Source organism: Papio anubis, chromosome 9 (assembly GCF_008728515.1).
Source record: "Papio anubis isolate 15944 chromosome 9, Panubis1.0, whole genome shotgun sequence".
Classification (NCBI taxonomy): domain Eukaryota; kingdom Metazoa; phylum Chordata; class Mammalia; order Primates; family Cercopithecidae; genus Papio; species Papio anubis.
The window spans coordinates 110,853,913-110,875,130 of record NC_044984.1 but is presented as its reverse complement, the minus strand read 5'-3'; the positions used below and the strand labels follow the sequence as shown (position 1 = coordinate 110,875,130).

Below are 21,218 nucleotides of genomic sequence, written 5' to 3'. Positions count from 1 at the left end.
AGGAACCCATTTTTGCAATGAATCATCCCTGTCCCGGGGCCACCTTCCATTGGAGGTGATTCTTAGTTACTTCTTGTACGGTCGTTTAACTTTCCTGGAGTTCAAGTCCTGCACTGTATAAACTTTTATGAACTTTTTTTTTTTTTTTTAATTTTTAAGATAGGGTCTTGCTCCGTTGCCCAGGTGGAGTGCAGCGGTATGATCTCAGCTCACTGCAACCTCTAGCTCCTGGGTTCAAGGAATTCTCCTGTGTTGGCCTCCCGAGTAGCTGGGACTACACACCACTACACCTGGCTAATTTTTGCATTTTTAGTAGAGACAGGGTCTCACTATGTTGGCCAGACTAGTCTCGAACGCCTGGCCTCAGGTGATCGACCCACCTCGGCCTCCCAAAGTGCTGGGATTACAGATATGAGTCACCGTGCCCGGCCTGAACTTTTATGAACTTTTGACTACTGGCTCCACCTCTCTTTGCCTCCCTTCTCCAATCTATGAAATGGGGATAATAATATTTGCCTCTTCGAACCCTGAGAAGATGACATAACACCCAGAAAGTGCTTCACCCAGTTTCTGGCACACAGCAAATATTTACTTTGTTAGCTGCTAGTATATTGACCTCTAGTGGGTGTATGACCTGTGTTTTTACCTACCAGCTTTTGTGTATCGAAGGGCTTGCTATGAGCCTGGCATGGTTCTAACACTTTACTCATGGTTTTATTTATTTATTTAAAATATATATATATTTTTGAGATGGGGTCTAGACCTATTAAGCCCAGACTGGAGTGAAGTGGCACGACCATAGCTCACTGCAGCCTCAAATTCCTGGGTTCAAGTGATCCTCTCACTTTAGCTTCCTGAGTAGCTGGGACCACAGGTGTGTGCCACCATGCCCAGTTAATTTTTTAAACTTTTTGTAGAGATGGGGGTCTTGCTATGTTACCCAGGCTGGTCTTGAATTCCTGGCCTCAAGCCATCCTCCCGCTTTGGCCTCCCAAAGTGCTGGGATCACAGGTGGCAGCCACTCTGCCAGGTCACTCATGATCTTAATTCCCATAACCACTATAGGAGGAAGGAATATTAAGTCTTATCATTTTACAAATGGAGAAACTGAGGTTCAGGAGGACAGGACACTTGCCCAGAGTTACACAGACGGCAAAGTCAGGATTTGAACTCAAGTCCGACCACTCCCTGAGCCCAGCCTTTTTATGACTGCATCTGATAGTTCACAAGATGATTTTTATGACCTACAAAGGTGAAATTTTTCCTTCTAATGGTTATGTATGTATTTTATTTTGTATTATAAAAATGTTGGCTTCCCATTTACTGTAGTGATGTAGAATTTCCTTTTAAAATAAACTTATTTGGGCCAGGCACAGTGGCTCATGTCTGTAATCCCTGTACTTTGGGAGGCCGAGGCAGGTGGATCACTTGAGGTCAGGAGTTTGAGACCAGCCTGGCCAACATGGAGGAACCCCATCTCTACTGAAAATACAAAAATTAGTCAGGCGTGATGGCAGACACTTGTAATCCCAGCTACTTGAGGCTGAGGTAGGAGGATTGCTTGAACCCAGGAGGTGGAGTTTGTAGCGAGCCAAAATCATGCCACTGCACTCCAGCCTGGAAGACAGAGCAAGACTCCATCTCAAAAACTAAAACTAAACTAAACTAAACTAAAATAAATGTACTTAACAGCACTAATCACAATAGCCAAAAGATGGAAATGCTTGAATGTCCATCAATGAATGGGTGTGTGGGTAGACCAGTTGTGTCTATCCACACAATGGAATATCATTTAGTCATGAAAAGGAATGAAGAAACACGGATTCATGCTACAACACGGATGGACCTTAAAGACATTATGCTAAGTAAAATAATCCAGAAACACAAGGATACTGTAGGATTCCACTTACATGAAACATCCGGAATAGGTAAATCATAGAAACAGAAAGCAGGCTGATGACAACCAGGGGTTGTCGGGAAGGAGGGAATGGGGTGTGACTGCTTAAAGGTTATGGAGTTTCATATTAATGTAATGAAAATGTCTTAGAGTTAGATAAAGGTGATGGTCACCCAACACTATAAAGTACTAAACGCCACTGAATTCACTTTATTTTTACTTTTTTCTTCAGATGAACATCATGATCTAAGAATTCACTTTAAAATGGTTAATTTTATGGTACGTCAACTTCACCTCAATAATTTAAAAAATTAAGTTTGAAAAGGGAAGTGAATTTGTTTAAAGAAAAATATGAAGTAAATAATAGCACAGAGGGAGCGCGGGTATGGCAAAAGCCACGAAGGTGATACTTAGAAAATACGGCACCATATTATCCACTCAGCGCGCAAGACAACTCTTTAAGGGCCAAGTCAGCATCTTGCTCTCCTTTGTTGGTTTTTTTTTTCCCCCTTCAGCCAGCTCAGTGCTTAAGAAAAACTTGTTGAGTTCAGCTCAGCCCGGCTCAGCCTGGCTTAGTTAATTGAGTTAAGGCGAGCTGAGTCGAACTGAATGCACCAGCTGGCTGGCCTGGAGGAGATCCAAGTTGAAGATGTTAAGAATCACACTAATTCAATAAACGGCTGCGAGGTAGTCTAAGTAATGAGACTGTGTGCTTTTCCTTACCCGACTTACCTGTGTTCAGTTGGCATCTTAGGAGCCATGTCCACTTGGTAATATGATAGTTTTCCCCCCGTAATCCCCTGTGTGCGTTTGCTGAAAATGCCAGGCAAGAGGGGGAAGTCAAAGAAAAATGCAGGCTCAGCTGGAAGCCCCGGGGAAGTGGAAGGAAGGGCCTGAAGGAAGCAGAGGACTTTCTGTCTGTCTGTGCATAGGTGCTGGCAACAACCTACATCTTCCTTGTCCAAAGCTTTCCTGGTGCATCTAAGCGTAGCAACGTACTGTGGCATCTAGCGCATGCTCTTGACTCTGACTGCCTGGGTTTGAACCTAGCTGATGGACCTCAGACAAATTCATTCACCTTTCTGCGCCTTCATTTTTTTGCAGCTATAAAATGAAAACAATACTGCTACCTATGGTATCGGGTTGTTGGGAAGATTCAATGAAACGATACAGTTCCAGGAATGCTGGAAGTGCTCAGAAATGTTAGCTATGAGGATTAGCACTGATCAGTGCAGCAGAAAGCTGTGTTTGAAATGCATGGCAGGGCCTGGTACACAGACACCAGCTTTCCAGACACTCAGAGGACAGAACAGTGGTTTGTAAACATCCTCCTAAACGGAAGCACATGGCTTGCTCATGTAAGTTCTCCTGGAACGGTGATGTAAGTTCCCAGGACCAGGAGGGAGTAACAGGAATCGGGCTGTTTTTCTCCATTCTGGCAGGATCCTACCTACAGGGAGTCCCCAGAGGCTGCCTGCCCTGGGGGTAGGGAACCCGGAGACTAGAAAAAAACTGTGCAAAGGTATCCTTTTCCTTCTCTTCTATGGGAAGCTGCTCCACTTACATGTTAAGGTCTGCATCCTTGGCCAATAAATCAGAAGCCCACAAATCTTGACCCCATCTGCAAGGCTGCGAGTGCAAAGGGCAAGAGATGGGAATTGGGAGGTGTGGTTTCTCAGATGCTCTTGGCACTCATTTGACGCATTGTCAGTTTCCTGCCTCTTTCTGAGCTATTGTTCCTTCATTTAGGGTAAGTAGACATAGATTCCAGAAAAACTGCTGATTTGCAAGTTTAAAAAATCTAGGGTGTCCTTTGTTTAAATAAAAGTGTACAAGGAAACTCAATCTACAGAGAGACACAAGAATTGCTGGGTGGTTGAAATAGAGGAGAGGAATCCCATAGCCACAGGTCACCCAGCCACCTGCTCTCTTCCACTGGCTTCCTCCCTCCCGCACATTTTGAAAATGACCGACAAGACTGAATCCCTGCAGCAGGGGCAGGGCTGGAGGCACAGGGCAGGATAAAGCATGGAGGAGGGAGGTGGTCCCGGTGGTGGCCTCCAGCAGCACGAAGATGCAGGGGAGAGCTGCTGTACAGGTCTGCCTGCCCATTAGTGACAGTGTGACACGGGAGTTTAGGACATCGAGTCTTTTTGTCGATTCCTCCTTCTTCTGGTAAGAGCACCCCAGTTTTCTTTGGGGGAACCACTCACTCTTACTCTGTCCAGGTGGTCTGGCCGGGCTTCAGCAGTGACTGGAACCTGGGCACTTAGGTAAGTCCATCCCTGTTGCCAGAGTCGCTGGTTCAGCAATGGGCAGCTGAACCTATCAGAGTACACTAAACCTAACCCTAGGACTTTTACAGAGGCAACCAGGAAAAAGGCTGGATTGGATTCTGGAAAGACGTAAAACAGGTGAAGCAAGCCAATCTAAACATGAAACCAATACAGGGAAAAGCAAAACCAAAAAGCTAGAGAGAGGGAAATTCCTAAAGACTTAATTGAGGGCCTGGATCCAGCCATGCCTGAAGCTTATCCAGCCCTGGCTTCTCAAATAATACAACATACATTTTCCATCTGGCTTAAGTTCATCTAAGTCAGGATTTTGTCACTTTGCAACCGAAACCTCATGACCAATACACACGGGCAGTTTATTTAACCTCTTTCAGTTTCCATTTTCTCATTTACCAAGTGTCTCTAAAAATCTATATAAACCTTACCTTTAAGCAGATCTGTACATCTACGCACATATATCACAGCAGCAATAAGATATTATCAATAGTGGAAAGTATTTTGCATATGTGTTAGTGTTAAAGAAGGCAAAACAAGGATTGGTTAACATCAGTTGACTTTCTTTTCTAAATGAGAGTGGAGGGGGAGTAAAAGTTAAATAAATATCCATTACCAATGGGAATGGAGAAAACAGGAGGAGGCCACATGCTGACCAGAAAATGGGGAGGGGTCTGATGGAGGCTGAGGTTCCCACAGTTCCGATATGGAGGCTGAGCCCGAGGGAAACCCCTCAGCCCCTATCAGCCCCCAGGTTCTCAAGGCCAGGGGAAACCAGAGGGACAATTGAGATAGAACTGTCTTAGAAGCAGAAGGTTCAGAGGCCCAGACCCTATAAATGTGGGTCGTGCCCCAAACAAGCCATTGCAGCTCACGGCCAACTTGATGCATGCGGCCAGATCTTCCCTGGACAGACAAACTGGGCTTTTGTGGCCGAGAGAGCTGTTCCCAGGGATTGCCGTCTTGGAAGGCCATTGTGGTCTGCTCAGGAACCCTTGAAATCGAAAGCCCTGCGCTCTCCTTGTCACAGCCTTCGCACATAAATACCACCAGGGGGGATTTCCCATGGAATTTTTTGCAACCACTCAAATGTTTCGTTTCCCATTGTTTGCCAGTCCCTCTCGGAGCCTCAACTGTCAAAGCAGCAGCAAACACAGGCTGCTTTTCCCCCAGGATCCCATGGCGCTCGCTCTTGCGTCCCCTCCATGTTGGGAAGCTGGCGTTGGCAGGATATCATCAGCTCGGGCCCGGGAATAAGGTCTGTTAGTCAACTAGTGAAGCAAGTCAGCGAAGGGAATACCCGGCCCTGCCCAGCCCATGCTTGCTGGGGAGGCATAGCTCTGTGCTGTCACCCTCGTTATTATCATCATGGTGACGAATAATTACACATATACAAAGAAATCCCTTCCACATATCTAAAGCAATTGACCAAAAAATACACAATGCAGCATTAGTGTTTCACTTTTAGAATATGAACTTGGCTGGGTGCAGTGGCTCACCTGGGTGCAGTGATCAAATGCCTGTAATCTCAGCACTTTGGGAGGCTGAAGTGGGTGGATCACTTGAGGCCAGGAGTTCGAGACCAGCCTGGCCAACATGGCGAAACTCCGTCCCTACTAAAAATACAAAAATTAGCCCGGGTGTGCTGGCACTCGCCCAGCTACTCAGGACGCTGAAGCATGAGTGAGAACTGCTTGAACCCCAGAGGCAGAGGTTGCAGTGAGCTGAGATCACACCACTGCACTCCAGCCTGGGTGACAGAATGATACTCTGTCTCAAAAAAGATATATAAACTTGAATCACTTTTTTTATTGACCCCAGGTGCTTTAATGGAATTCTAAGTTGTAGTCCATACATCAGTGCTGAGAAAAGATGATCTATGTCAACTGATTGACTGATTAAAAAGCACTTGTTTTGAGGTTGGTACTGCGCTGTGCACTTTGGGGACCCAAATATGAAAAAGGCATAGCCGCCTGTGCATAGGAGCCGATGGTCTAGAGAGAGGCAGAGATTACAAACCAACTGGGATGCCAGAGTGACTGGGAGTTTATTTGGGGGATGTTGATCTGAGGGATGAATAGGAGTCTCCAGGCAGGCACATGGGTGGCCCATCACCAGTTCACGCGATCTGAGTACATGTAGGATGAATGACCCCAGGCAAGGTTGGGCGCATGTGGCACAGCCTGACTCTGGGGGATGAGGAATAGTAAGATATCCTTTAAATATCCATTCACTAGGGCCTACCCACTGCACCACAGAGATTGCCCTAGTATGGAGTTTGACCATGTAGTCATTCATTCATTCATCCATTAAAGCCACAAATATTTACTGAGCACTTACGATGTGCCAAGGAAGGCTAGGTGCTGGGGAGGCAGAGGTGATCAAGATCAATCTGGTATCTTTCCTTTTGGAGCTTCCATACTGGCGGAGCAGAGGGCCATTAAACAAATATGCATGTCAAACAATAAAGAAATATATAGTACAGGCTGGGCACAGTGGTTCAAGTCTGTAATCCCAGTACTTTGGGAGGCCAAGGCAGGTGGATCAGTTGAGGTCAGGAGTTCGAGATCAGCCTGGCCAACACGGTGAAACCCTGTCTCTACTAAAAATACAAAAATTAGCCAGGCATGGTAGTGCGCACCTGTAATCCCAGCTACTTGAGAGGCCAAGGTAGGAGAATTGCTTGAACTCAGGAGGTGGAGGTTGCAGTGAGCCAAGATCGTGCCACTGCACTCCAGCCTGGGCAATAGAGCAAGACTCCATCTCAAAAAAAAAAAAAAAAGTCACTATACAATACAATAAAAGACAACCTAACACACACAAAAGCATCTGCCTGCCCCTCAGTTTCTGAGCTCCCACTTGACACCAAGTGTTGTGGGGGTACAAATTTGGGTCAACATTTTGTGTAGCAGAACTCTGGGTGAAAACAGGATGCCACTCAGCAGTGACAGCCTCACTTTCCCGTTCACTTGGCTTTTTTTTTTTTTTTTTTTTCTTCATCTCTGGACACCTTGGATCCTGCCGGCAAGCCTAGGGAGGCAGTTTAGGAGTTATTTTCTTTACTTCTCAGGGGAAGAATCCAAGGCTTAGAGAGGAGGAGGGATTGACCAGCCTGAGGTCACACAGCTAGAAAGGCCAAGATTGCTATGCCGTTTTTTACAAAGAAAGAACAGTGGAGCAAGGTGGCCATTTTATTTGTTCAAAGCCACTCTACCTGCTGGTACAGAGTACATAGAAGTACAAAATTCCACCAGGAAGGGAAACAAAACAGTTTTGAGACAGCCATGTCTCAGAGGTGAAGATTGGGGGAGATTTTAATATACAGTGTGAATTCCAATTCACAACTCTTTCAACGGGACCTCTTTCCGAAGTCCCGGGAACCAACATTCATCAACGCGTCTGACATCCCAGAGATCACAATACTCCTGCCAAGGGCTGTTAAAACTCCCATTTCCCAGATGAAGAGATTGAGTCCCTGCTGCACGCAATTCGACAGTAGCAGAACCAAAATTGGAACTCTGATCCACCTCGATTCTGGGACCTGTGGAGCTCCTGGTACCTCGAGCTGGCTCCCAGCAGGGGCCTTGGAGTCTGGGTAGCTGGATGCTGGGAGAGGCTACGGAGGTAAGGGCCCAGGGGCTGAGGTTGTAGCGGCTGGCCCAGGAATACGGCCCTTGCACGCCCACTTTTTAACACGGTGCCATCCCTGACAGACACCCTTGTCCTTTTCCTGTGCTGCCCTTCGTAACACAATAAATAAAGCCTTAGAGTAACGTGACCTGAGCCAGGCAGTAAATGATAGCACTGTCAGTTGTACACGACTGTTGGAACAAACACAGACTGTAATCATCGTGCTGTACGGGGAGAAAGACATTTGGCAAATGAGATTCCATTTTCACATTGGTTTGTGCTGAGCATATAAATTTCCTGCGGGCCGGCCAGCGTTGGGGATGTGTAATTGATTGCCTGCATTATAATAAACAAGCTGTGACAGGTGATCATTCATCATATTCCGCTGAACGTTCCAGCACACCAGAAAACGGAGGAAGAGAGGGAACGCGCGAACGAGGGGAGAGGAGAGGAGGAACCTGGGGGAGGGGAGGGGGTCGGAAAGACCGAGTATTCCCGACAGACAGAAAAACCAGGGGAGGGGCGGGGGAGAGAATCCGCTGAACGGCCTGGGGAAAGTGAAAGCAATTACTATAATTCTTTTGATTATCTAATTTGTTCTTTCTGGCCTTCGTTGTATGACCCTCCCCCCCTCACCCCACTCCAACATAGAAGGTCCCCCACGGGGACTTGGGAAGGCACAGAGAATGCTCCCTCCACGATCGAGGGGAGGAAGGGGGGGGCAGGTGGGGGAGGGGCCGCGTCCAGTTGTAACCGGAGTAGATACATTCGGGAAAACCTGGGGGGAGGAGGAGGAGGACGAGGAGGGGAGGTGTGTGTGCAGGACTTAGCTTTGCTCTTGCACTGAGATGCCTCCAGTCGGATGGATAGGAACCAGCCTCTTTAAATACATTTTTTAAAAGGGTGTCTGAAAAACAAGTGAAAAGTTCCTTTTATTGGAGAAAAAGGACAGCATCCAAGTTGGCATCAGATGTGGTTCCACAAGCCTGTCATATGGTGCTCTCATTCCTCCCCCGCGCTCCCCCCGCCCCGCCCCAGCTCCCACCTCCCCACCCCCACCGCAGCCCCAGCCTCTCTGTCTCTCTCTCTCTGTGCCCTTGGCCCGGGGCTGGGGGTCGAACAGGAGTTGCTGGGAAAGCACCCTCCTTTCCAGGAGCTCCCACCTAGACAGACACAAGGCGGAGGTACACTGGCATATGAAGGACAGAAAGACAAATGCAGAGCTCTCGAGCCAGCACACGCATTAAATAAGTACTTACATTATGCAAAAGCCAAGGGCCTCAACAAGGGGGTGAATTAAGAAGGGGGACAAGGAGGGCTGCATCTCAGACTAGTTTCCCAGTTCTCACCCTGCCAATTTCCAGCCCCCGCCTCCCTACCCCGCAAGCGTCCTCCCATTCGCTCCCTGGTACCAAGCGCTTAGCGCAGGTGGGAGCCTCGGACCCAGAAGCTGGTAGATGAGGGGGCGTGGCCTGCGCTAACATCGGGGGCGGGAACTGGGTGGAGCTTAGTCGGGGCGGGGCCCACGCGGGAGTGGGCGGGGCGAGCACAGAAGAAAGAGCCTTAGGGGCTACTTTGCTACTCGTCGCACGCTGCTTCCCAGAGTCTTCTGCTATTTCATCGCAGCCTTAACACCTGGAATCTGTCGCCTTCGAGATGCTCCTAAAGTCACTGCTTTGGGAGAATCTGTTCAAGGGATTCAAGGGACCTGCTTTCCAAAAGCAATGACATCAGCCCAGCAACGTGATCTGTGTTGTCCTTGAAGAATTGACAGCTCGCTTGGGTCTCCCAAGAACCCTAGGAGGTAGCCAGGGCAGGTGCTGTTGTCCCGTCTCACAACGACCTATGACGTGCCTGTTGGGGCCTTGATTTTACAGGGGAAGGAACTGAGGCACAAAGAAACGAAGTTACTCTCTCGGGATCTGGCAATGAAAAAGTCAAAATTTGAAGCCAGGGGTCTTCTGATCTGTCCTTCGACATCCCTATGAGAACATATACTTTCTCCCTCCAACACTCCCCTCCCATCCATAAGTGCATACAGGTGCTGAATAGGAGGGGAAGAGTTGAGTCTATATTGAATAATTGTGCAGCCAGATCCTCACTAAGCCCTCTTGGTTTTGCCTGACACACGTGGCTTACTTTGTGCCCCCTGGTCCAGGCCACCTGCATCTCTCTCCTGGACCACTGTGCCCGCCTCATCACTGGCCTTCCTCTTAATGCCGTTCCCACTCCCGTCCACTCCCCACCAGCAAACATGATGATGATGGTCACCATCCATATCCTGCATCAACTGTCTCTCTAGTGCCTTTTTTTTTTTTTTTTTTTTTAAGACGTGGTCTCCCTCTTTTTTTTTTTAAGACGTGGTCTCCCTCTGTTGCCCAGGCTGGAGTGCAGTGGTGTGATCATAGCTCACTGCAGCCTTGAATTCCTGGACACAAGCAATCCTCCTGCCTCAGCTTCTTGAGTAGCTGGTACCACAGGTGCTTGCCCCCATGCCCAGCTAATTTTTATTTTTATTTTTATTTTTGTAGACATCAAATCTCATCATGTTGCCCAAGGTAGTCTTGAACTCAGGTGACCCACCCACCTTGGCCTCCCAGAGTGCTGGGATTACAGGGGTGAGCCACCGTGCCTGGCGAGGTCCAGAAGTTTTCCATCACCCCAAACAGAATCTCAGTACCCATTAGCAGTCACTTCCCATTCTGCTGTCCTACAGGCCTCTGGCAGCTGCCAATCTTCTCTCTGTCTCTATGGATTGCCCATTCTGGATATTTCATGTAAGTGGAATCCCACAATGTGTGACCTTTATGTCTGCTTCTCCCACCCAGCATCATGTGTTCAAGGCTCATCCATGCTGTAGCTTGTGCCAGTGCTTCCTTTCTTCTTATTGCCTGGATGCACCACATTTTGTTGGTCCATTCACTAGCTAGTGGTCATTTGGCTTGTTTCCACCTTTTGGCTATCATGAATAATAGTGCTCTATGAACATTTGTGGATACGTTTTCATTGAATGTAAAAATGAATGTGTGTATGTATTTCACTGAATGTATGTATGTATGTATTTATTTATCTATTTTTTGGAGGCAGAATCTCTCTCTGTTCCCCAGGCTGGAATTCAGTGGCACAATCTCGGCTCACTGCAACCTCCATCTCCTGAGTTCAAGCGATTCTCCTGCCTCAGCCTCCCGAGTAGCCGGGATTACAGGAGTGCGCCATCACGCCTGGCTAATTTTTGTATTTTCTGAGAGATGGGGTTTTGCCATGTTGGCCAGGCTGGTCTCGAACTCCTGACCTCGATCAGGACCTCAGCTCCTGATTCCCCTGCCCAGGCCTCTCAAAGTGCTGGGACTACAGGTGTGAGCCACCACGCCTGGCCTGAACCTTTGTTTTCAATTGCTTGGGGTACATACTTAGGAGTGGAACTGGTAGGTCCTGTAGTAACTCTGTGTTTAGCTTGTCAAGGAACTGCCACACTGTTTTCTACAGTGACTGTCCCATTTTACATTTTCACCAGCAGTGCACCAGGGCTCCAATTTTCCACATACTTGCCAACCAACACTTGTTATTTTCCATTTAAAAAAAAATGTTTGCACCAGACATGCATGATTATAGACTCATGCTTATAATCCCAGCACTCTGGGCCAAGGGGGGTGGATCGCCTGAGGTCAGGAGTTTGAGACCAGCCTGACCAATATGGTGAAACCCTGTCTTTACTAAACTACAAAAATTAGCCAGGCGTGGTGGTGTGCGCCTGTAGTCCCAGCTACTTGGGAGACTGAGGCAGGAGAATTTGCTTGATCCTGGGAGATGGAGGTTGCAGTGAGCCGAGATCATGCCACTGCACTCCAGCCTGGGCGACAGAGCAAAAACTCTGTCTCAAAAACAAAAAAAAACCTGCTTCAGCCGTAAGGAATTTGGAAATGGATGGCATTCTAGTTGCAGAATTAATACTCACTAATGTCTCCCTCTGGAACCAGGGTGAATCTGGCACCGGATTCTGAGTCTTGCCTGGGAATGGTGTTGATTCTGCCTTGCAGTGCTGCTGAAGCTCCAGGAACCTTGAAATATATTTGCTTGGTGTAAACATGACCTCAGCGTGACAGGATGATCCTTGTGTTTGCCAAGCCATTAATTTTTATGTAATAACGACGACCACAACAAACTGCATTTCACCCACATTTTGAGTCGTTCTTAAGGTCAGGTCTGTGGGATTGTGAGACAAAAACCTTATAAACTAGAATGTAGCGGTGAGTTCTCTGTGTTTACAGCCCTGCTCCTACACATGGCTCCAAAGAGCTGAAAATAGAGGATTAAAAATTCATGCAGCTACTTTCTTCCAAGGAACTCCAAATGCTTCTGACAATCTTTATCCTGCAAAGTCATGAGCGGTCAGATGCCCATCCCAAAGACAGGGAAACAGAGGCCCAGAGATACGACGGAACTTTGCCAGGCTCCCCTTCCCCTGCTAAGGGAGCAGCAGGCTCAGATGAAGAGCCCCTCCCACCTATCTTTCTAGCCCATGCACTCTCCATTAGCCTGATTAAGACAATTGATTTATTCATTCTTAGTGGTTGAGAAGAAAAAAAAAAAGAAAGAAAGAAACCAACATGCCATTTGTGTGATATAAATATCTCTGGAAAAAGCTAAAAAACATTGTGTTATACATATTTTCTTAATACCACAGTCAATCACACGTGTCTGTCCGAGTGCCATAGTCCATCAACCCAGGAGTGGGGGATGGGGGGGGTTTGGGGGTGGGGATAATGGAGGGAACAGACAAAGCAGAGACTCAGCTCCAGAATCCTCAGCCACTGCGCGGCAAATGTTGCCATCGACTAAAGCTATGCTGGCTGTTTCTTTTCCATTACCTATTGCCTTTGAAGAACCTTCTAGAAGTCTTAGAAACTTGATGTTGGGCAGGAAAATGATAGGCAGGGATGCAAAGGTGCTGGGACACCCACTCAACCAGCCAGTTTCCAAAGAAAAAGACGGAGGTTGTCACTTTCTCACTTTGTGTGCCCCATGGACTGACAGAAGGATTTAGATCACGGCATGGTTCCTCTTCCTCCAACCCTACACCCCCATCATCAAAGAGCCTTTAATCCCGATGATTCACCTGTTAGGAATTTAGCTCAAGGAAAAAATTAAAGACATATAAAAAGATTTAGTTACAGGATGTTCGTCACGACATGCAGATTATGGTGAAAGATTAGAAGCAACCTCCATGTCCAGCCAACCAAAGGTGATGGCTGTGTAAGTTGTGGAGTTCATCCTTTAAAATTCTGCTCAGATCTCCAAAGAAAAAAGACTGGAAGGAAATTAATCAAGAGGGTCACAGAGTTTGTTTTGAGTCTGGAAATATGAGTAATTTTTTTTTTTTTTCCTAGAGTAAGTCCTTGTTTGGGATGTTCTATTCAAAACCAAATTAAATTTGGCTCCAATTGGAAACTTTATGACATCAGGAAGATTGAGATATCATAAATGGAACAGGAAGGGGCACTTCATGAGGGAACTACACGTAAAGGTCTGAAGGGAAGTCGGAGCAGAGAGGAAACAGCCTCACTGGAGTGGAGGATTTCCACTGCTGTGTGCTGGGACGCATGTCAGGGAGATTTGTGGGCTGTGCACAGACTGTGTATTTTTTGAAAGCCAAGGAAAGGAAGGCACATTAGATGTGACAGGCAATTGGGAGCCACTATAGATTCTTGAACAAGAAAAGACAAATCCAGTTCCAAGGGAAACCAAGAAGAGGCAGTCCAAGAAGAGAAAGAGCAGGGAACAAATCTGGTGGTGTCATATTTCTTTTATGGAAGGATCTGATTTTATTCGTTTTGGGGGTAAATGTTTCTGGAGAATCCTAGAACTCTAAATCTGCAAGAAATCTTGAGGTTGCTCTCATTTTAGGGATAAAACAACCACAGTCCAAAGAGTTACATAATTCCAGGCGTAAGGCAAGACGGCAGCCAAGTTGGTACTGATCACCATCAGTCCTTATTCCTACCCGAGACCAGCTTGTCTCTCTGTTGCCTTCCATCCCAATTCTAAGATTTTTAAAAATTTTTCCGGAGACAGGGTCTTGCTTTGTCACCCAGGCTGGAGTACAGTGGCACAATCATAGCTCACTGCATCCTTGAACTCCTGGGTTCGTGGCATCCTCCCAAGTAGCTGGGACTACAGGAACACATGACCATGCCTGACTAATTTATTTTATTTTATTTTTGTAATTTTTTAGAGACAGAGTCTCACTCTGTTGCCCAGGCTGGTCTGAAACTCCCTGCCTCAAGCAGTCCTTCCGCCTCAACCTCCCAAAGCACTGGGATTACTGTCCTGAGCCACTGCACCTGGCCCCAATTCTAAGATGTTAACCACATGTAAGCCTTCCAGGAGAACCTCAGACCCTGGTCCACTTCCTGGAGGCCCACCTAAAACTCCATTTTTCCATTCATTTATTTATTCATGTAACACTGAACCCCAAACATTCAAAGTCAGACGTGCTAAGAGTTAGGGTGGAGTGGAAGGGAGATAATGATGGCACATAGTAGGTGTTCAATAAATATTTGTGGAAAGAAAGAGTCAAGGAGGGAAGAAGAGTCCCTGCCCTCAAATAGTTCAAGATGTAATTTGAGAACAGACACAAGTATTTATACAGGATGCAAGCCATGCTTTCTGAGGAATATGAGCCCAGGTTCTGCAGGCCCAGACAAGACACTTCACAGAACCAAACAAAAAAAGTTGACTTTCAACTTCTTTTATTCATTTATTATTATTATTATTATTATTATTATTATTATTAGAGACAGAGTCTTGCTCTGTTACCCAGGCTGGAGTACAGTGCCATGATCTTGGCTCACTGCAACCTCTGCCTCCTGGGTTCAAACGGTCCTCCCACCTCAGCTTCCATGTAGCTGGGATTACAGGTGTGCACCATCACGCCTGGCTAATTTTTGTATTTTTAGTAGTGGCAGGGATTTCACCATGTTGGTCAGGCTGGTCTCGAACACCTGACCTCAAGTGATCTGCCTGCTTCAGCCTCTCAAAGTGCTGGGATTACAGGCATGAGCCACCATGTCTGGCCCCAACTTCTTTTATAAAAAATTGTTTAATTCAACTAACGTTTATTGAGCCCCTACCATGGGCCAGATTGGGGATTAAAATTTCTGCTTTTTCCCCATGGGTTATGCATTAAATCCAAAATGGGTAGGGTGATCCCGAGAGAAAAGACAGAGAAGGAGAAAGGAAGAAGGAGAAAAAAATACAAAGTCATCAGGCTCCCAGAAAAAACAGATGATGCTAGTTTCTCTGAACAATTTTGGACTTCTTTTTCCAACTCCAGCCACCTCATTTGCTTTTGCTTTTGCCCATGGGCTCCAAGGTCCGTGGTTCTGGTCTATGGGGGAAGGGCCAGGCATGCGCTACATGGAATCAGACACCCAGAGGCCTCCTCTCCATCTCCCTTTTCCAGTTATTCAGCGCTCTCAGGCCATTTCAATTTTACGTTGCCAAGTGAACATAAATCAAGGGGCCGCCCAGTCTCCTAAAGAAACACTGTGGAACTTCGCAGAGCCTTTCCCAGGGTGTGCACCGGGAAGGAAGGAGAAAGAGGACTAAGCAGAAAGTTACATGTGGCTCCTTTAATCACGGGGTGGAAAGAGAGAAGGGAAAGTTCAAACAGAGCCCCTGCAAGCCACGCCGGGAAGCCAGCTCTGAGCTCCACTGTTCAAGCAACTGCTGTTGGCATCACAGGGGTTTGTCTTGGCCCAAACCCGTCCTGGGAAACACAGAGAGGCTCATGCACTTGGAATTCGCTCCCTCAATGATTCACTCGGCAACTCGGCAACTCGGCACAATTACACAAAGGTGGTGAAAGAAAGGAAGGAAGGAAGAAGAAAAGAAAAAGAGAGAAGGAAGGAAGGAAGGAAGGAGGGGGGAGGGAGGGAGGGAGGGAGGGAAGGGAGGCGAGGGAGGGAGGGAAAGAAAGAGGAAGGAGAGAAGGATGGGAGGAGAAAGAAAAAGAGAGAGAAAGAAAAAAGAAAGAAAAGAAAGAAAGAGAAAGAAAAGGAAGAAGGAAAGAGAGAGGGAGGGAGGGAGGGAGGAAGGAAGGGAAGGAAAGAGAGAAAAAGAATGAAAGAGAAGGAAGAAAGAAAAGAAAGAGAAAGAAAAGAAAAATCACCACACCACTGGCTAAAGGTGCCCTCTCCCAAATTCCTGGGGCATGACTCAAGTTGGGGCCAGGGGTGGGGAGCAAGAGACACATTTTCTGAGAGCTCCCATGAGGGGATGCTACCAGCTGTGAGCTAATTCCAAGTGAGAACAAAGCAGCAGCGTCTGGAAAGGTCTAACTCAAATGCTGTCTGTTGCGCTCCCCGAGCTTTGGAGACCAGTACTAGAAAAAAACAATGAAGTACGGGGTGGTGCCAAATAGTCGCTTTACACTGAGTGCTCATCATATGCCAATGTTGTATCTGCTTGTTCCATCTCTTACCTTGTAGAGTCCTCACAGCAAACCCAGGAGCAGGGTCTACAGCCCCATTGCACAGGTGACACAGCTGAGACCTGACCCGTTCCTAACCTGCCCAAGGACGCACAGCTAAATATCAGGGGGTTCCGAATGTGAAGTTGGGTCTCCTGTGACTCTGTGGATATGCCCTTGACCACTCTGCCCTCCAGCCTCCATTTACGGCTCGATCCCCAAATGCCAGCACCAGGAATTTGACATGTACCCATAACCTCCCCAATGACATGGAAAAACTGAGCAGCCATTCACTCAGTCATGGAAAAAGTTAAGCCCCAAGGCGCGTCCTTCCCAGCTCGGTTACTGAGACGCTCAGCAGCCCTCGGTGCTGGCAGGAAGGGCACACTGGAGCGAAATGCCACTTGATGAACAGGAGCCCTAACACGAAGTCCTCAGACCCTTGCACAGGTAGAATTCAGGGGTCCATAAATTTAGCCTGGGAAAAAATGACATCTTATGACATCTTTATTTGCACTAACTTCTCTTTTTTTTTTTTTTTTGAGACAGAGTTTCACTCTTGTTGCCCAGGCTGGAGTGCAATGGTGCAATCTCAGCTCATTGCAACTTCCGCCTCCCAGGTTCAAGCGATTCTCCTGCCTCAGCCTCCCAAGTAGCTGGGATTTCAGACGCGTCCTACCATGCCTGGTGAATTTTTGTATTTTTAGTAGAGATGGGGTTTCATCATGTTGGCCAGACTGGTCTCAAAGTCCTGACCTCAGGTGATCCACCCACCTCAACCTCCCAAAGTGCTGGGATTACAGGCGTAAGCCACCATGCCTGGCTTTGCACTAACTTCTAATCAAATGGCAGCATTTTCTTCTACTAGGACTGTAAGTGACAAACTGCCGTGGTATCAGCAGTACCTGTGACTTTGGCACCCGTGCAAATCACAGATGCGTGTGTATCACCATCAATTGCTGTTGATATATCAAAACATTGTGTGCTCTTTATTCCTTGGAAGTTACAGTAGTAGGTAGACCAGCGGTTAGATCTTGCTACTTAGTGGATAATACATAAGCTTACCTGTTACTATTTTACAAGGTTGGTTTTTTTTTTTTTTTCTTTTTTTTTTTTTGAGACGGAGTCTCGCTGTGTCTCCCAGGCTGGAGTGCAGTGGCGTGATCTCGGCTCACTGCAAGCTCCGCCTCCCGGGTTCACGCCATTCTCCCGCCTCAGCCTCCCAAGTAGCTGAGACTACAGGCGGCCGCCACCACGCCCGGCTAGTTTTTTGTATTTTTAGTAGAGACGGGGTTTCACCATGTTAACCAGGATAGTCTCGATCTCCTGACCTCGTGATCCACCCGCCTCGGCCTCCCAAAGTGCTGGGATTACAGGCTTGAGCCACCGCGCCCGGCCACAAGGTTGGTTTTCAACATTTCAATGTCGGTATTACAGTCTAAGTGATTTCCTTGGCAATCCTGTGCTTTATTTTATATTTGTAAAGTATGGGCTGAGTGCGGTGGCTCATGCCTGTTATCCCAGCACTTTGGGAGGCCGAGGTTGGTGGATCACTTGAGGTCAGGAGTTCAAGAACAGCCTGGCCAACATGGTGAAACCCCGTCTCTACTAAAAATACAAAAATTAGCTGGGCATGGTGGTGGCACAGGCCTGTAATCCCAGCTACCCAGGAGGCTGAGGCAGGAGAATCTCTTGAACCTGATATACAGAGGTTGCAGTGAGCCAAAAATCGCACCATTGTGCTCTGGCCTAGGAGACAGAGCAAGACTTTGTCAAAAAAAAAGAAAAAAAAAAAAAGAAAGATGAAAGAAAGGAAAGGAGAGAAGAGGAGAGGAGAGGAGAGGAGAAAGAAAAGCACGGTTCTAAAAAGTTCTATCAAACTGCCCAAGGGATTTATGGTCTGCACCTGGGAAACTTTGAGGGGAGGCCTCTACTGTTTGTTTGTTTTACTTGGTTTTGTTTTGTTTTTGAGACGGAGTCTCACACTGTTGCCCAGGCTGGAGTGCAGTGGCATGATCTCCGCTCACTGCAATCTCCTCCTCTGGGTTCAAGCAATTCTCCTGCCTCAGCCTCCCAAGTAGCTGGGACTACAGGCACCTGCCACCACACCCAGCTAATTTTTTGTATTTTTAGTAGAGACGGGGTTTCACTATGTTGGCCAGGCTGGTCTTGAACCCCTGACCTCGTGATCCACCCACCTCGGCCTCCCAAAGTGCTGGGATTACAGGCGTGAGCCACTGCGCCCGGCCAGGCCTCTACTCTGGAAGAGTCTGCAGCAAAATTAGGGAACAAGACAAATGTATTCATCAATATGTAAAATGCAATCTTAAATGTCAAAGAGGCCAGGTGCGGTGGCTCACAACTGTAATCCCAGCACTTTGGGAGGCTGAGGCAGGTGGATTACTTGAGCCCAGGAGTTTGAAACCAGGCTGGGCAATGTGACAAGATCCTGTCTCTACAAAAAGTACAAACAGCTGGGTGTGGTGGCGCATGCCTGTGGTCCCAGCTACTTGGGAAGCTGAGGTGGGAGGATCGCTCGAGCCCAGGAGGTGGAGGCTGCAGTGAGCTGAGATCATGCCACTGCACTCCAGCCTGGGGAACAGAGCAAAACCCCGTCTCAACAAAAACAAAACAAACAAACAAAAAAAGTCAAGGAAAGAGTGAGCTCTTTCAAGACAAGGACTGCATTTTTAGAAAAACTCTTATATCCATAGTACCCCAAACTGCCAATAATCAATAGCAGTATGTTGCCAAAAAATAATGCCAAATGCATCTCAAATCATCTCATTTTATACTTCTGGCCCCTTACAAGCTGAGTGATCTTGAGAGAGTGTCAATTACCTTGGCATGCCTCGATTTCCTCATCTGGAAGATGAGCTTAACAAAATCTGTTTCTCGACATTGTCAACACAATCAAATGAGATCAAGGGTGTGAATACGCCTAGCATAGAGCTGGGCTCTGCAGAGGTCCACAGCCAAGGTCAGCTCAGTCTGACCGTGGACTTGGGTTTGGTTTTGTTTTCCTGGAGACCAGAGGCTGTTTTCTCAGTTCTTTGGGAAGTGGGAAAATGGGGGTGAGATTTTTGCTTGTTGAGATTTTTATTTTTGAGATGGAGTCTCACTCTGTTGCCCAGGCTGGAGTGCAGTGGCGCAATCTTGGCTCACTGCAACCTCCACCTCCCGGGTTCAAGAAATTATCCTGCCTCAACCTCCCGAGTAGCTGGGATTACAGGTATGCGCCACCATACCTGGCTAATTTTTTGTATTTTTAGTAGAGATAAGGTTTCACCATGTTAGCCAGGCTGGTCTCAAACTCCTGACCTCAGGTGATCTGCTCACCTCAGCCTCCCAAAGTGCTGGGATTACAGGCGTGACGCACCATGCCCTGCCTATTATTATTATTTTTTTAATTAAAAGTTAGATTGAACAGAAAATTGCCTTTTCTGAGACATTTCATCTGACAGAGTCTGTGTTTGAGTTTATATCTTACCAAGATAATCAAAATGCCCCATAGTGTCTGGACTGCATCTCTGACCCGTTTAGTGTTCTTTCTAGGGTCTTCTGCGTTACAGGCTGGTTTGGGAGAGCTCAAGTTTCCAAAATGCTCCTGTGGCCCTCAAACCTTCCTTCCCTGGGGGACCAGCTCCTAGAAACCTGCAGACTCCATCCCTGGGGTGGCAGCGAATCATCCTGGGAGAAGCTGCATTGGAGTTCACGGCTGGGAAATTGACCAAAGTGGGTCTGTGTGCGTCTTTGCAGGGCTCTCTCATGGCCCTGATCTCTGCACTACCTCTATGAACACAGCATTGTCTCCCTCCATTGTCGCACATGGAGACCGGGCGGGGTGGGTGGAAGAAGGTCTGGACGCTCAGGTCCTTGGCCACCTGCCCTGCCGCATGCCAGGGTGTGATGATCCAGGATTGGAGAATGCCTGCCTTATCTTGCCAGAGACTGCTTCACCGCTCTGTCGCTCACACATTTGCTCGGAAGATGCCTGCGTCTGCGAGGGCTGGTGAAGACCTGGAACAGCCTTTGAAGGTATCCAGCCAACTGAATTTAATTAAACTGCAGTTCCAGAAGCCAGCAGCATTTTCTTAAGAAAGCAATACAACTTCTAAAAGTCCCCCCGATGCTCCCGTGCCGCCCGTTTCCTGTGCTTCAGACTACGTCATAAAACTGTCCGTGGGGCAGTTTCCTTTGATGATGGATCCAGTTGACAAGATTTTTTTTTTTTTAGCAAGCATCACAGCCTCTTCTTTCTTAAGTGAGGAATGCCGCATTTGTTCTTACTTCCCCAAGCTGAAGTTATGGGACCTTGATCTTTTCTATGTGGTTTCCTGGATGGCTCATCTTGGAGAGTCATGCTTTCACCAGCTCAAGATCAGGAGCAGGAGCTCCATCAGCTCCATCACAGCAGGAGCCAAATGTTGATTGCATTACTGCACTAAGTAAGATAAAGTGGTGGCCAAGGAATACTTCTGCTTCCAAACATGCCTTTCAGTCATTCAGTCTGCAACTATTGAACCCTTAATATGTGCTAGGGGCTGGGGATAGAATGGTGAACAGGACACCGTAGCTACAACATTTACCATGTTTTCTATGATCAAGGGAGAGACAGATAATAAATACGTAAGCAAATTAAGACATAAAACAGTTACAGATTGTTATACGTGCTAAGAAGAAACAGATGGCTAGAGAATAGTGGAGGGTTATTCTTAGACAAAGTCAAAGAAGATCTCTCTGAGAAAGTGACATTCAAGATGAGAGCTGAAGGATGAGACGGAGCCAGCCCTGGGAACAGCCAGGGCTAGAATCTTCCAAGGCAGGAGGAACAGCAAGTGCAAAGGCCCTGGGGTGGGAAAAGCTTGGCAAGTGCTAGGAACTGACAGAAGGTCAGGGTTGCTGGAGTGTAATGAACAAGAAAGGCAGTAGC

General features: G+C 47.3%; 2 long non-coding RNA genes across 2 annotated transcripts; both read right to left on the bottom strand.

Moving 5' to 3' along the window:
• Positions 1 to 6,213: 6,213 nt before the first annotated feature.
• LOC108581133 lies at positions 6,214 to 6,739 on the bottom strand. Its single transcript, XR_001893011.3, has 2 exons — positions 6,526 to 6,739; positions 6,214 to 6,374 (listed from the first exon to the last, which is right to left on the bottom strand). It is a non-coding gene; the product is annotated as an uncharacterized LOC108581133 (long non-coding RNA).
• A 420-nt stretch (positions 6,740 to 7,159) lies between these two features.
• LOC101021176 lies at positions 7,160 to 9,249 on the bottom strand. The gene is made up of 2 exons (XR_635179.3): positions 9,075 to 9,249; positions 7,160 to 8,722 (listed from the first exon to the last, which is right to left on the bottom strand). It is a non-coding gene; the product is annotated as an uncharacterized LOC101021176 (long non-coding RNA).
• Between the last annotated feature and the right edge of the window lie 11,969 nt (positions 9,250 to 21,218).